The sequence below is a fragment of the Nelumbo lutea genome, chromosome 1, assembly GCF_056320005.1.
Source record: "Nelumbo lutea isolate HS-2025 chromosome 1, American lotus-T2T, whole genome shotgun sequence".
NCBI classification, from domain to species: Eukaryota; Viridiplantae; Streptophyta; class Magnoliopsida; order Proteales; family Nelumbonaceae; genus Nelumbo; species Nelumbo lutea.
In genome coordinates, this window is record NC_142684.1 from 152,232,741 (window position 1) to 152,246,555 (window position 13,815).

General features: G+C 45.4%; 1 long non-coding RNA gene across 1 annotated transcript; it reads left to right on the forward strand.

Annotated features, from left to right (window-relative positions):
- Positions 1 to 10,126: 10,126 nt before the first annotated feature.
- On the forward strand, positions 10,127 to 12,562 carry LOC148878422 (uncharacterized). Its single transcript, XR_016102156.1, has 2 exons — positions 10,127 to 10,437; positions 11,885 to 12,562. It is a non-coding gene; the product is annotated as an uncharacterized LOC148878422 (long non-coding RNA).
- The last annotated feature ends 1,253 nt before the right edge of the window (positions 12,563 to 13,815 follow it).

A 13,815-nucleotide genomic window follows, 5' to 3' on the forward strand; every position in this document is an offset into this window, starting at 1 on the left:
GAGTAATCAATATGATTATTGGTGGGTCCATCATCGCGGGCTGCATTTCGGCAGCAGGTCGAACTTCAGTTCGTGAATTAGAAAGCGAGGAGAAGAACTCGCCAAAGCGACCTAGAATTGAAGAGCCGATCTACTTCACAAAGGATGATGTACACGGTATCCAATATCCCCATGATGACGCCCTAGCGATAAAGCTAAGGTTCAACGACTTTGAAGTCAAGCGCATCCTAGTTGACTCAGGTAGCTCGGCCGACATTCTATTCAAGGACGTCTTCGACAAACTCTAGCTCCAGGAAAGCGACCTTAAGCTAATGGATACCCCCCTTGTAGGCTTCAACGACGAGTAAGTCAGACCCCTAGGGCGAGTTTTCAGTGCCTGTGGAGGTCGACATGTGGCCGAACATAGCGAGGTTCGAGCACACGTTTCTAGTAGTCGCAACCTCATCTCCCTATAACGCCATAGTAGGTCGGCCCATTATGCACGCTCTACGTGCAGTAGTATCCATCTACTACCTAGCAATGAAGTTCCCTACAGACTACGGAGTAGGGGTTGCACGAGGAGATCAACATGAATCTCGCAAATGCTACGTAGCCGCCCTCAAGGGGAAATCCAAGCTAGCGGCTGACGTCGAGCTCGAGCGACCTACGGAGTATGCCGAGGAGTGAGCTACACCGACAGAGGAGACAATTCACATCCCAGTCTCGACTAATGATCCCGTTAGACAGTTTTGTATGCCCTTAGCTTCAATCAAAATGATGTACTTTATGAGTTTATTGTAAATGAATAAAAGTGCATATTTGATTCATGTTCCCTTGGTATATTTCTATGTAATACCCTTAAACTGGACACTTAATGAGATTTGTGTTAGTTTAGAATGTTCACAGCCAGTGGGTCGGTCTGGGGAGACCTACCTTGACAAGGCTGACATTGTGATGCCACCAAGTCGGTTGGGGTGGCTTGTCTCAGCTATCAGGGTGAGAACCTAGGCACATACAGTGTAGGATTAATTGAATATTTGAATTGGACTAGATTTCTAATATTGCCCTGAACCCTAGAGATTGATGGGCAAAACTGGAAAGTTACACCCGACCCCTAGACTCAATTATGATACTGCACTAGGTGTCGGATTGGGCTATCTTTGATGTACCAATCAGTGAGATCCTTAGCGGGGGTCAAAATCAGGGCTGTCTTTGATGTACCAAGACTACCGGCAGCCGATTTCAATCATTGAGATTTGTTTTGCAAAATATATTTTATATGAGATATAAAAGTATATAAATTATGGTTTCAAAATGATTTGCAAAATGTTTTAATTCCTGGGATCCATATGAGAGAGAGTGCAACATTGTTCCTTGCAGCCGAGGGAGAGGTCCTCTCTTGTCGGGCAGTGTATGATCATTATGGGCTGAGAGGTTAAGTGTAAGACCATTGAGGATAATACCTGATGGGCTAATCTTGCATCTGCCCACAGTCCCTGGGTGTTACAAGGTGGCTTGGCCCAAGGACCACTTAGGGTAAGTGTTGGGCCCATAGAGCCCATCTGATGGGTTTCAGGGGGTGCACTTTCCATAACAGTGTATTCGGCCAGGCCTTGTAACAAAGGCTGGGCTAAACCCATGTGGCTGATGTGTAGATCAATGTTTGGGTCCCACGCCATACAAGGAAGCCCAACTGGGCAGCAGTTTGGAAGGCTAAATGAATACATAACATTAAATGTGCCTTGAGCCCATTTCGAACTTGGCTAATCTGATTAGTCACTTAAGGGGCAAATTCTGAGATGGATCAACTGATAGGATTGGGCCCACACCCTATCCACTTAGAGAGCCTTGATCTAAATGAGATTTAGATATGGAAACTTCCTAATTAGGTTATGAGATGGCTGATCTAATCTGAAGATAAGATAAAGGTTATCCCTTATCTTAAAGGGACAATAATCCAGATATGATTTGAGTTAGCAACTCCTAATGGGATTATGAGCTAATCCCTTTAAGTCTATAAAAGGAAGAGGGGGCGGCAGCCTTTAGACACATCAACACAATCACAAGCAAGCAATAGATAGTCTTGTCTTCAGAGCTGAAATCACAGAAGAGAGAATTTTGCACCCTGCAAATACTCTCTTGCCGCCTCCTTCCTGTAGCCACCGCCTACAGTAGTTCAATCTCCAGTTCTTGGGAGAAATCAAGATTGGATCTTGATTCCAATCTTTTGGAGAAAAGATTGGTGGGAGTTGTATTCACAAGCCATTCAGGTGATTCTTCAGAAGGGTCAAGTTCTTTTGGAAGAACACTGCTGATTCTGCTCCACCCTGCACTGTGCCATCTTCAGTGGGAGTAGATTTTGGATCATTCCTTGGGCGTGAACACCTCCATTGGGAGATACTACTTCTCTGTATCAGGTATTATCTCTCCCTACTCCTTTTGGTTCAGATCTAGTTCAGTTTATGGTTCAAGAATGATCCTTGAAAATATGATTTTCTAAATGGGGAATTCAATTCCCAATTAAAGGGAGAGAAAAAATTTGTGAAATTTGCCCCCTTATTCCGCAATTTTTGGGCGTCCATGTGATGGATTTCCTATCCCTTCAAATCCAGCTAAGACCCTCTAGATCGACGTTTCGATCGAGGAACCACTTCGCTCTCAGCTGGTAAGTTTTTTACTTCAAAACTTAGATGTATTTGCTTGGTCCGCGGCAGAAATGCCTGAAATAAATTCTAACTCACAAACTAAATACTGATCCCTTAGTCAAACCCGTTAGACAGAAAAAACGCAACCTCGCCCTAGAGCATTGGAGGATAGTCAATGATGAGGTCGGGAAGCTCTTAGCGGCAGACTTCATCTGGGAGGTCCATTACCCGAGCTGGGTAGCTAACCCAGTTCAGGACCCAGCTCGGGTAAAAAAGGCCAACTGTATAGAGCTTGCACAAAAGATTGTTTACCGCTGCCCATGATCGACCGCCTAGTGGATGCGACCTCAGGGCATGAGTTGCTGAGCTTTCTGGATGCATACTCGAGTTACAATCAGATCAGGATGGACCCCACCAATGAAGAAAAGACGGCATTTATAACCAAGCTCGGATTGTACTGCTATAAGGTTATAACCTTCGGACTAAAAAATGCCAGGGCAACCTTTCAAAGACTTGTAAACAGGATTTTTGAGCCGTTAATTGGCAATAAAGTTGAATGTTATGTAGATGATATGATCGTTAAGACCCAATTTTCAAAATTTTTATTAAATGATTTGCAAAATATTTTTGAAATTTTACAAAAATACAACATGAAATTAAATCCCAACAAATGTGTCTTTGAGGTCACCTCTAGTAAATTCTTGGGCTACATAGTCAACCGATGTGGCATCGAAGCCAACTTGAAAAAGATAAAGGACATCCTAGATATGAGACCACCTCGCAAAATAAAAGAGGTTCAGAGGCTGAATGGCCGCATAGCCACTCTAAACCGTTTTATGTCTAAGCCATCAGATTGCTGCCAACATTTCTTTAAGGACATAAAGAAGAGTAAAGGCTTCGAGTGGACTACGGAATTTCAGCTCGCCTTCGACGAGCTAAAATGATACTTTGCTAGTACCCCGGTTCTGACCCGACCCGAGGAAGGGGAGATTTTAAAGTTGTACCTCTCCGTGAGTGATGAGGTGGCTAGCTCGGTACTGATAAAAGAGGTAGATCGGGTCCAATGACCCATCTACTATGTTAGCAAGGTTTTGCAAAATGCTGAAACAAGGTATCCGGAGATCGAGAAGATGGTGTACGCGCTAATTATAGCAGCTCGAAAGCTTCGTCCATACTTCCAAGCCCACACCATCGTCATTCTCACCAACAAGCCTCTGAGACAGATCCTGCTCAAGCCCAAGGTGTCTGGTAGATTGACGAAATGGGCCATCGAACTCAACGAGTACGATATCTGGTACGAACCTCGAACGGAAATTAAAGCCCAAGCCTTGGCCAATTTCATGGCAGAATGTACGTTCAGCACCACAATCCTTGAGTTGGACGAGCTCGAGCACACGGAGGAGACTTCAACCAGTGCGGCACCAATCCCAGTTAGAGCAGGTCCGACCTAGGACGAGGAGCCCTAGATCCTCCATGTTGACGGCTTGTCCAACCAACAAGGAAGCGGTGCGGGAATAATTCTGTACGGTTCAAGCGGGGTGAAGCTGGAATACACACTCCGATTCGAGTTCACAGCATCGAACAACGAAGCACTGGTCGTCGAGCTCACTTTAGCGAAGGAAGTAAAGCCTAAGCACTTTATCATATGCAGCGACTCCCAGCTCGTGGTCAACCAAATCAGCAGTGAGTATGAAGCCCGTGACACTACCATGGCTGCTTATTTGGCCAAGGTCAGAGAGATATTGCATGGCTTCATCTCCTACTTCATCAGGAAGATCCTGAGATCCAAGAATGCAGAGGTCGACGCCTTGTCCCGGTTAGCTAGCACAAGCAGCAACACCATGTGGACCGTGTTCATAGAGGACTTACCTCGGCCCAACATTCTTGGGGGGGCAAGAGAGGTCGCTCCTATAGCAAGTAGAGCCGAGCTGGATCGACCCGCTCGTGAGTTACCTGTAGGGCTGTTCAGAAGAAGGCCCAACCCAACCAAATTGATCAACCCAAACCGATTCAACCCGAGTCGGCCAAATTTTCATCAGCACGGGTTGGTTTCGGGTTGTGTAAATTCCTAAACCGACCCAAACCAAACTGACTTAGTTCTTAGTTCAAACATGAAGTTCCAAAGCCCATTAGGCCACCTAGTTTTTGAATGGTTGCAAGAAACTTTGGATTAGTGAATAGTGATTAATGAACAACTTTTGTGATTAACTTTTCATTTAAATTTTATCATATGAGATGGCTGAAATGATGTTCAATTTATGACTGCTTTTAAAATTAGCAAGATTTTATCACAGGGATGAACTTAGAACCGAAACCGACCCAACCCGACTCAAACCGATCAGGTAGGTTTTGCTTAACACTAGGTCGGTTTCAGTTTCTATGTCAGGTAACCTGACTAGGTCGGGTCGGTTGGAAAAACCGTAGTAAACCGACCCAACAAGACCCGTGAACAACCTTATTTACCTGCTTCACGGGACCCTCCCTATAGAACGCAATGCGGCCCGAAGGGTAGAGCGCTAGTCGGCTAAGTACGTCATAATAGACGAACAGCTATACAGGAGATCTTTCACGCTCCCCTACTTGCGCTACTTGCGACCCTCAGAGGCCGAGCTAGTTCTCCGCGATACCCATGAAGGCTTGTATGGCGAACACTTGGGGGGCAGATCTCTCGCCCAGAAGGCATTACGACAAGATTATTACTAGCCCACGATAAAAGCAAACGCACTCGAGCTCGTTAAGAAGTGCGACAAGTGTTAGAAGCACGTCAACATACACCACCGACCCACTGCCGACCTCAAATACCTCACCAGCCCATGGCCCTTCACATAGTGAGGAATCGACATACTTGGCCCATTCTCGCCTACGACAGGACAGAGGAAATTTTTGGTCGTAGCAGTGGACTATTTTACGAAGTGGGTGGAAGCGGAACCCCTAATGATGATCACAACTTGCAGCATACAAAACTTCTTCTAGAAGAATATAGTATGTCGTTTCGGGCTACCTCGGGTACTCATCTCCGACAATGAAAAGCAATTCAAGGACATCAAGTTTCAAAATTGGTGTGCCGAGATTGGAATACAACAAAATTTCACCTCGGTGGCACACCCCCAGGAAAATGAGCAAGCGGACTGTGGGTAGACGAACTGCCCAATGTGCTATTGGCCTACCAAACCATTATCAAGACTGCCACGAGTAAGACTCCCTTCAATCTCACTTACGACATGGAAGCGGTGATCCCAATAGAAATCAAGGTGCCTACGCTATGCTTGGAGGCCTACAACGAGGAGACAAACAATGACGAGCTCCGTACCAACCTAGACCTGGTGGAAGAAGTACAAGACCTGACATACATCTAGACTATCTGCAGCTTACCAGCAGAGAGCAGCTCGGTACTATAATGCCCGGGTCAAGAAGCGACACTTCCGTGTTGGCGACCTAGTTCTTCAGAAGGTTATGGTACCTGAGCCCGGTGTTGGTAAGCTCGGACCGAACTGGGAAGGTCTGTATCGAGTAAGACGGGTATTCGAGGAAGGTACGTAGGAACTCGAGACCTTGGAAGGGAAACAAATACCTCGAGCATGGAACATCGGCAACCTGAGAAGATACTATTTGTGATCACCGAACTGGGGAGAGGACTGTGAGTCACTCCCAAAAGCCCAAGGGCCATAGTGCGGAGCCGACATATGACCTCAGCACTACGAACAAGTCCCAGTCGCCTCTTTGGCGTGGGTAGATAAGTCCCAGTCACCTCTTCGGCATGGGCAAACAAGTCCCAGTCGCCTCTTCAGCATGGGTAGATAAGTTCCAGTCGCCTCTTCGGCATGGGCAAACAAGTCCTACTAGTTGCCTTTTCGACATAGGAAGACAAGTCCTATTCACCTCTTTGGCATAGGCAAATCAGCCCTCATGCCTAAGGCATAGAAATTCAGGTATAAACTCTACGACGTCTAGCCCAGTTTGGCATATAATAAGGTTGGACCCACTAACTCTAAGGGACAACCGACATCTAAGCGAGTAGCCCGTGTGCAGATAGGTCGGGTATATACCCTACAATGTTCGCTCACCTTGGCATACATTATACGAAGTTACCCCTACTCCTAGTCTAGCATGTTAGCTCGGCAGTTCAGGGTAACCTACACTTGGAAAAATTTTATTTCGGTTATTCCTACTTGTAGTCCAGCTCGATAGCTCGATAGTTCAGAGTAACCTACACATTTCTACTCCTACTTGTTTAGTTTTTCAATTCGGGAATTGTTACACTTGGAACATTTTTGAACAAAGATAAGTCAAAATGTGTATTTCATTAATATAAAATTTTGAGTACAAGAGGAAAAATGAAGAAATTCACTATAGACTGAACTCGGAGGCCCGGGGTATACAATATAGGAGATAAGGAAGCCTCTATTCATCTCAGTTCTCTTCACCCTTGTCCGAGGCTTCAGCGAGAGGGTCCATACACTCATCAGCACCGGTCTCCTCGATGTCACCGAGCAGCTCACTGTCGCTTTCCGCTCCGGAGTCCGGATCTTCAGCAGCTTTGGTAGCCATTTCCTCTGTGACCCTCAAAGTAATAATGGCGCTAAGGTCGAGCTGAGCGAATTCACGTCGAATCAACCACCTACTAAGCTTGAAGCCTTTTCGGTAGCTCTCCGTCCCCACCTCGATCATTTCCCTCTAGTACTCCATCGAGGCCTTGTATTCCTCGATGGCCTTGACTTTGGCCTCCTCCATAGCTTGAAGGAGTATCTCAGTCCGCTCCTTTACGTGGGCCTCGAGATTCTCCACCTCCCTCTTCAATGTCACTTTCCGCGCCGCGAGCTCCTCCTTCTCATACATTAGCAGTGTGATCAACTCCATTTTAGCCCGCACATCCTTTTCTAACTGGTTAACTTCGTTGCAGGCCAAATTTAGCTCAACATGAGCCTCATGAGAAGAAGACTCAGCTGCAAGAGCTCGCTTCAGGTGCACCTCGGACTGGTAAGTTAGGACATGTATAACGGAGTTCACCTACCAAGAGAAGAGAACAAGAGTTAGTACAAGAGAAGTTAAGTACAAAAATTGAAAAAGTCAAGATAGGAAACTTACCACCATGCAATGGGTAGCCGCTCGTGCTTCGAGCTGAGCGACTGGCAGCTCGGCCCAGCTAGCAACCTCCTCGGCGTATACTGCGCTTTGGCTCTTGAGAAGTCTATATTTCAGAGTCAGAATGCTTTGAGTTGCTTCATCGCTACCTGAAGAAGCGGCAACTGCTGGGATGGGCTCCGAAGACATTGCCTCCTCAAGCGCGTAGGGTGGGGAGAGCTTCCTGGATTCCTCCTCGACCAGATCGATCACAGGAGGATGCTCGGCGGATAAGGGCTGCTCGGGCTCTAGAACGACAGCCTGCGGAGACTCAATATGAGCTCTTTTGGCAGCTCGTTTCTTCTTTCCCTTCTTCATGCTACCGAAGAGTTCGGTCGCAGGGATTTTCATGGTTGCTGCAACAAAAGAAAACTATCAGAAACAACACCGAAATAAAACAAAGACAACACAACAAGTGACGACCTACTAGGACTTAGACCGACCTGCACAAGCTTGTCTTCGGTCACATAGTCCACGAACTTCAGACCAAGCTCCACCCAAGATCAGAGCACTTCCCTTGTCTTTAGGTCCAGCCTGACACTGAGATCTTGGATGGACACCCTCCAGTGGGTCGGGAAAGGCCACCCCTTAGTGTTACAGACCACGAAATAACGCATTTTCCAGGCCGGGACCTTGTTTGGAAACTCGTGCAAGAGTTTGTAGCTTGGACGAGGGGATAGGTAGTAAGTTCACATGTGTTCGGGCAAAACACAAGAGTTCTTCTTTATAGAGAGAATGGAAGAAAATATATCAAGGTCAAGAGGAAGGTTATAGTCGTGGAAAAGAGAGATGGTTCCTACTACATTACGATTGGAGTTCAGGTGTAGCTGGTCAATGGTAATATTGAAAAGCTTTATGACCTCAACTATTAAGGGGTGAAGTGGAAGTCGAAGACCAGCTATGAGCTGCTCCTCGAAGATCATGATCTCGTCGTGACCATGCTCCCAAGGAAAGTTACCTAAGGAAATACTATAAACTAAGTTGCCCGGAAGCCTATACCGAGCTACTAGGGATAGGAGCCTGTCTGCTGTCATTGTCGACGGGCCAAAGTTATCTGGCTACCGACCTAGATGTGAGGTGGACGCCAGATCACCTGAGGCCTCTCGCGCCTCCCAGGGTGATTCCACCTCAGGAGGATTGCAGACCGCATCTTGACTCTTCGGTATGGCGATTTATGACCTAAGTCGAGGTACCTACCTCGGCCCCAGTGGATCCACCGCTCCCATCTAAAAGACTGTCGAAACTAAAGCTAGACATGGAAAAGACACATAATCGAAAAGGAGAGCTAGGGAAGAATCACCAAAGAGAAACCGAACTGAAGAAAGATGACCTCGGGAAGACACCGAACTGAAGAGACCGAGCTAAGGAACTCGAGTGCGACCTCAGACCGAAGGCTAGCAAATTTGTGGCGAAGCAAATAAGTCTCGGGCCCCCTATTTATAGCCGTTGTGTCCGAGAATCAACGGTCAAGATTGAAGTGATCCAACGGATCCTAAGAAAACCGGTTGCACGACCCTCGAGGTTGAAGTCGGTTTAGCGTGTGTTTCGATGTTCGCGGAGTTTATAGATTGCGTGACATCCATGCATAGACTAGACTCAACCCGGGTTATTCCTGGTTGAGCCGGGTAACCAAACAGCTTCGACCAGCGATTCGCTCGATAAGCCACCTGGTCCTCGAGCTAAATCCACCTGGACTCGTCATGAACTCCCTGCACTAGGTCAGGACCCTTGGCTCGGGGAGTGGTGGACAATTGATGAAGGGTGATTTGGCCCGACCTAGTCAAAAGGGGACACGTCGACACGACCTGACCAAGAGATGACAACTCAGCCTGACAAGTTCAGTTCGCAACAATGGAGCTTGCGTATTTAGTCACCTCGGCACAAAGGCCATGGTTTAAGAATGACCTCGGAGCAGAGCCACCTCGATGCAGGTCTCACCTCGGCATCGAGGCACCTCGGTATTCAAGCCAGTTCGGAACTAAAAAGCCGAAGTACCAGTTCAAAACCAACAACTCGAATCGACATGTAACCGACTCCCGGGTAACCAACTCCAGAGGTCTCTCCAATGACTCCCGAATCCCTCAAGATCACGATAAGTTAACAAACCCCGACATTTCTGGGATCACTATAAGCACTTATCCTCACTCCGCCAGAATCGGAGGAGGAACGAGATAAGCCTTACCTGTATATTGTTCCTTCGGAAGCGGAGCGAACTCCATTTCCACACCGCAACTCTTTCGTGTGCCCCACGAATACTCAACTATATAAAGGCTCCAACCCCGATGGCATGAGGTACGCATGATTTTTCTGCTCTCTAACTCTCTAGCTCTCTACATTCTCAAAACTATTTCAAGTCACAACAACTTACTAATTTAAGCATTGGAGCGACCTCGCTGGACTAGCCACCCCAGGTTCTCTAATCTTATTTTGCAGATTTACCTAGCTCGCCATTCGACTGGAAGCCAAATCATCCTCCAGCAGGAGCAATCAGATCGTGCAACATCAATTACTGTTCAGATCAAAGCTTTTCCAAGAATTGAATTCTTGAGTTGTTCTTGTTCTCATTGCAGGTCGTGGAGGAACGGTGAACTGCGCCAACAACGGTTTTTCACGTTTGCTTGTTTTCCGCGTCAACTCGGTCGACGAAATTCTACTCTAATTCGAGTTCTGCTCGACTGTTCCAGACTTCCAGGTACGAATATCTAGTAAGTATTCTTGATTCTTGAATTAATTCGATTTATTATTTGCAAACCTTTATTCTGTAGTAAAGCAGAAATTAGGGTTTTTTCTGTTGGGTTTGATATCAAAATTATTGATTTTTCTTCGGATAAGAAGTCGCGGTATTCGATCGAGCCTTGGTCTTGTCATTAGGGCTCCTTCTTCCAGTGCAAATTGAGTTTTGCAATCTCAATTAGGGTTTTCTGAAACGATGTTTTCTTCAGGGACTCCTTTAAGAAACCTTCCACCCCCAAGTTTGCAGTATTTCTCGTGAAATTTGACCTATCGTAGTATTTAACTTCTCTCTTTTTCTTTTTGCGTAGATTCAATTTTCCCAAATCTATTATATTTGTTTCAGCAGTGCATTTTTTGAACTGCGTATTAGTAATTTGGGAGTTACACTCTATTAGGGTCAATTTTTTGTGGAGCTTATCTATTTTTTAGACTTGCTCCGATTGAATATATTGTTGGCAATTTCAATACTTGGATGTTTTCTAGTTCGGCTTTCCTATTTTTGCTGTCTCTGAAGCTGGTCCTGGCGTCGAGAATCAGAAAAAAAGGAGCTTAATGTTTTTCTTTAGCCTTTTCTCCTATTGGATAGAGTTTTTAGATTTCGTAGGTTTAGAAGATAGAGTCTGTTCTATGTACTTCTATTTTTTTTATATATTTATCTTATTTTTTGTGCCTGTTCTTAAAAAATTTAGGAGAAGAGAAGATTAAGTTGACATTTAGAAGTTGCCTAGCTGTAGATTGAGGATCATTTCATCTATTTTTTCCTTGGCATTCTAACCCCCAGAGGTGCAGATTCATATATAAGGCGGAATATTGTTGGAATTATTTTTTTTATAGGCAACGAGAGATAAAATTTATATTACCAATGAAAGGTAAAGGGTAAGATAAGTATAAAGGAAGGGCAAAACTCCCTCAGAAGGAACAAAGTAGTTCCACAGCCCTGTCCGCACCTGAAAGAAGGAAAGCACACCAAATCATAGGCAGGTGACAGAAGCAAACGCACTGAACTCAAGGAAACACCCTGCAGAGGTGAACCATACAAATAACCATCCCATCCTGCAAAAAGGATGACTTTCAAACAAATCCACCAGTAACAGGCCTCCAGTCCAGTGATTTATCTTGTTCACCTAGGAGTGGTATTCTCCAACCATCTGCTTTTATCTGGCTAATGCCAAAATCATCAACCCGTTTGCCTGTATTGCCTATAACACAACGATATCCAAGTGAAATTCATTTGATGAATGTTTTGAAATAATATTAGAATCTGTGCCAATTTCATTATAGATGATAGTTTTCTGCTTTATACAGATATGTACATGCCATATGTTTTTTTGTTGTCCCATAAGTTATTGGAACTTTCAATTTGGATATGGGTCTGATTTGTGTTCTTCTAAATGATGTGCTGAAAGAGCTCATAGAAGCGATGATGAGTCTGCAAAATTATGCCATGCTTAGTTTAGTGGGGCACATTTGCTATAATTTATCATGCCTTCAGCAGTAGAGGTCAATTTTACCCAGCTATGGTGAATCTGTCCACACCCGAGATCAGTTTGGTGCTTCTTTTAAATATGGGTCTGGTCGTCATGTGCATTTTGTGGTAGTTAATTAAGCACTTATTCCTTGGATCCCTCAGAGAAGCAGAAGTTGAGAGATTGCATGAACAGTCATGGAGGGAGATCATGGAAATCCTTTTTGTGATCACAATATTCCTACAAGATTTCTCTGTTATTTTTCTTGCAATGGTAACTGCTCTCCTGTTAATTAAAGCTTTGCATTGGTTGGCTCAGATGAGGATTGAGTACATTGAAAGTTTGAGACGACTCCATCTGTTCCCATGTTGTCTCATATCGGGATTATGTCTTTCATGGGGTTCTTTATCTTGGATAGTCTCTCCTTGTACAGTTATTTGAAACATTCGATACTTTCTTTCCATTTGAGTAAGTAGCTTATGCTTATGCATTTACTAGTAGTTATATACTTGAGATTAAAATGTTTCTTGCTACTGATTGTACATTAAGAGTATCTGTCTCCAACTATTTTGTCATTTTAAATTTTTATGTTAAAATAACTTACGTGCACTAAAGACAGCTCGCATGGGATTCCTATGGACTTGACTTGGCTATCTATCCCTGTCTACTAAATAAGGGGTGTGGAACTGATGGGGTGATTTGACCCTATCTCTTAATTAGGTGATACGTGGACATGACTCGACATAAGCGACAATTCAGCATAATAGCTTGGCCATAACTCGGCGTAATGAGCTTGCTAAAATCCCAGTAGAATAGCTCGCCGCAAGACAGCTCACTATAAAATGGTTTGCTGCAAGGCATCTCGCTATTGGAGCTTGCTACGAAGGAACTCGCTACAAAGGAGTTCACTATTGATTAACCCAGAGTCTTCGGGAAACTTGTTATCCGACAAGACCGTAACTATCAGACTGCTCCCACGTCTCTTGTCTAGTGGCGCAGCACCTGCCAGTCCAGAGGAATGTGCCCACGTCTCACGTTAGGCGATGTCATGCACGCCAACTCTGCATAACGTCTCTCAACTGACAGGACCGTACTCTGCGACGGTTACCTACACCAGTCGAATCAGCCTGGCGAATAATGTCTGTAGCAGAGAATCAGAGGCGGTTACACCCGATTTGATAGAGCATCAGTGTATAAAGGCCCCGATTTCCAAGGGCAAGGGGATTAATTTTTTGAATAAGTGCGCATTTCCACTCTTAGCTCCTTTTCCTTTACAACTCTCTAAGCTCTTCACCGATTTCTAACTTAAGCATCGGAGTGTTCCCGTCAGACGAGCTCCCCGGGAATCCTTCATCTTCTTCTCTTTCTCAGGTGCCGTCCATCACCAGGTAGGAGCGAGGTCCCTGCCAGTTAGGAGTGGCCAAATCACGCTACATCATTTGGCGCTGTCTGTGGGAAACACTTCAAAAAGCCTCTCACCAAGCAACTTCAGTAAGACTTCAATGGCTTCCTCTAGCAACACCGGACGAAGTGGTGACCAAAACATCTCCAGGGAACGACCTCAGCTCCCTACCATTTGCATTGGCCAGTTCACTGTACCCCTCTTCGCGGACAGAGTCCCTACCCTGAGTGCGCCTTAGATCATGGTACCGGTAAGTGCTCTACTCCCCTCGCCGGTAGAGATGACCTTTGCAGAACTGTCAGTTCTCCCGGTGGCCGGACAAAACCAGCTGAAAAACATGGTACACTACGTGCGAGCTATGCAAGCTCAAATGCAGCAGGTCCACCAGTTCCATCTGTACCAGTAGCAAATGCTCCACCACTTCTACCAACAGCAGTACTAGTAGTAGTTCCCACCATTGCCTCAGCAT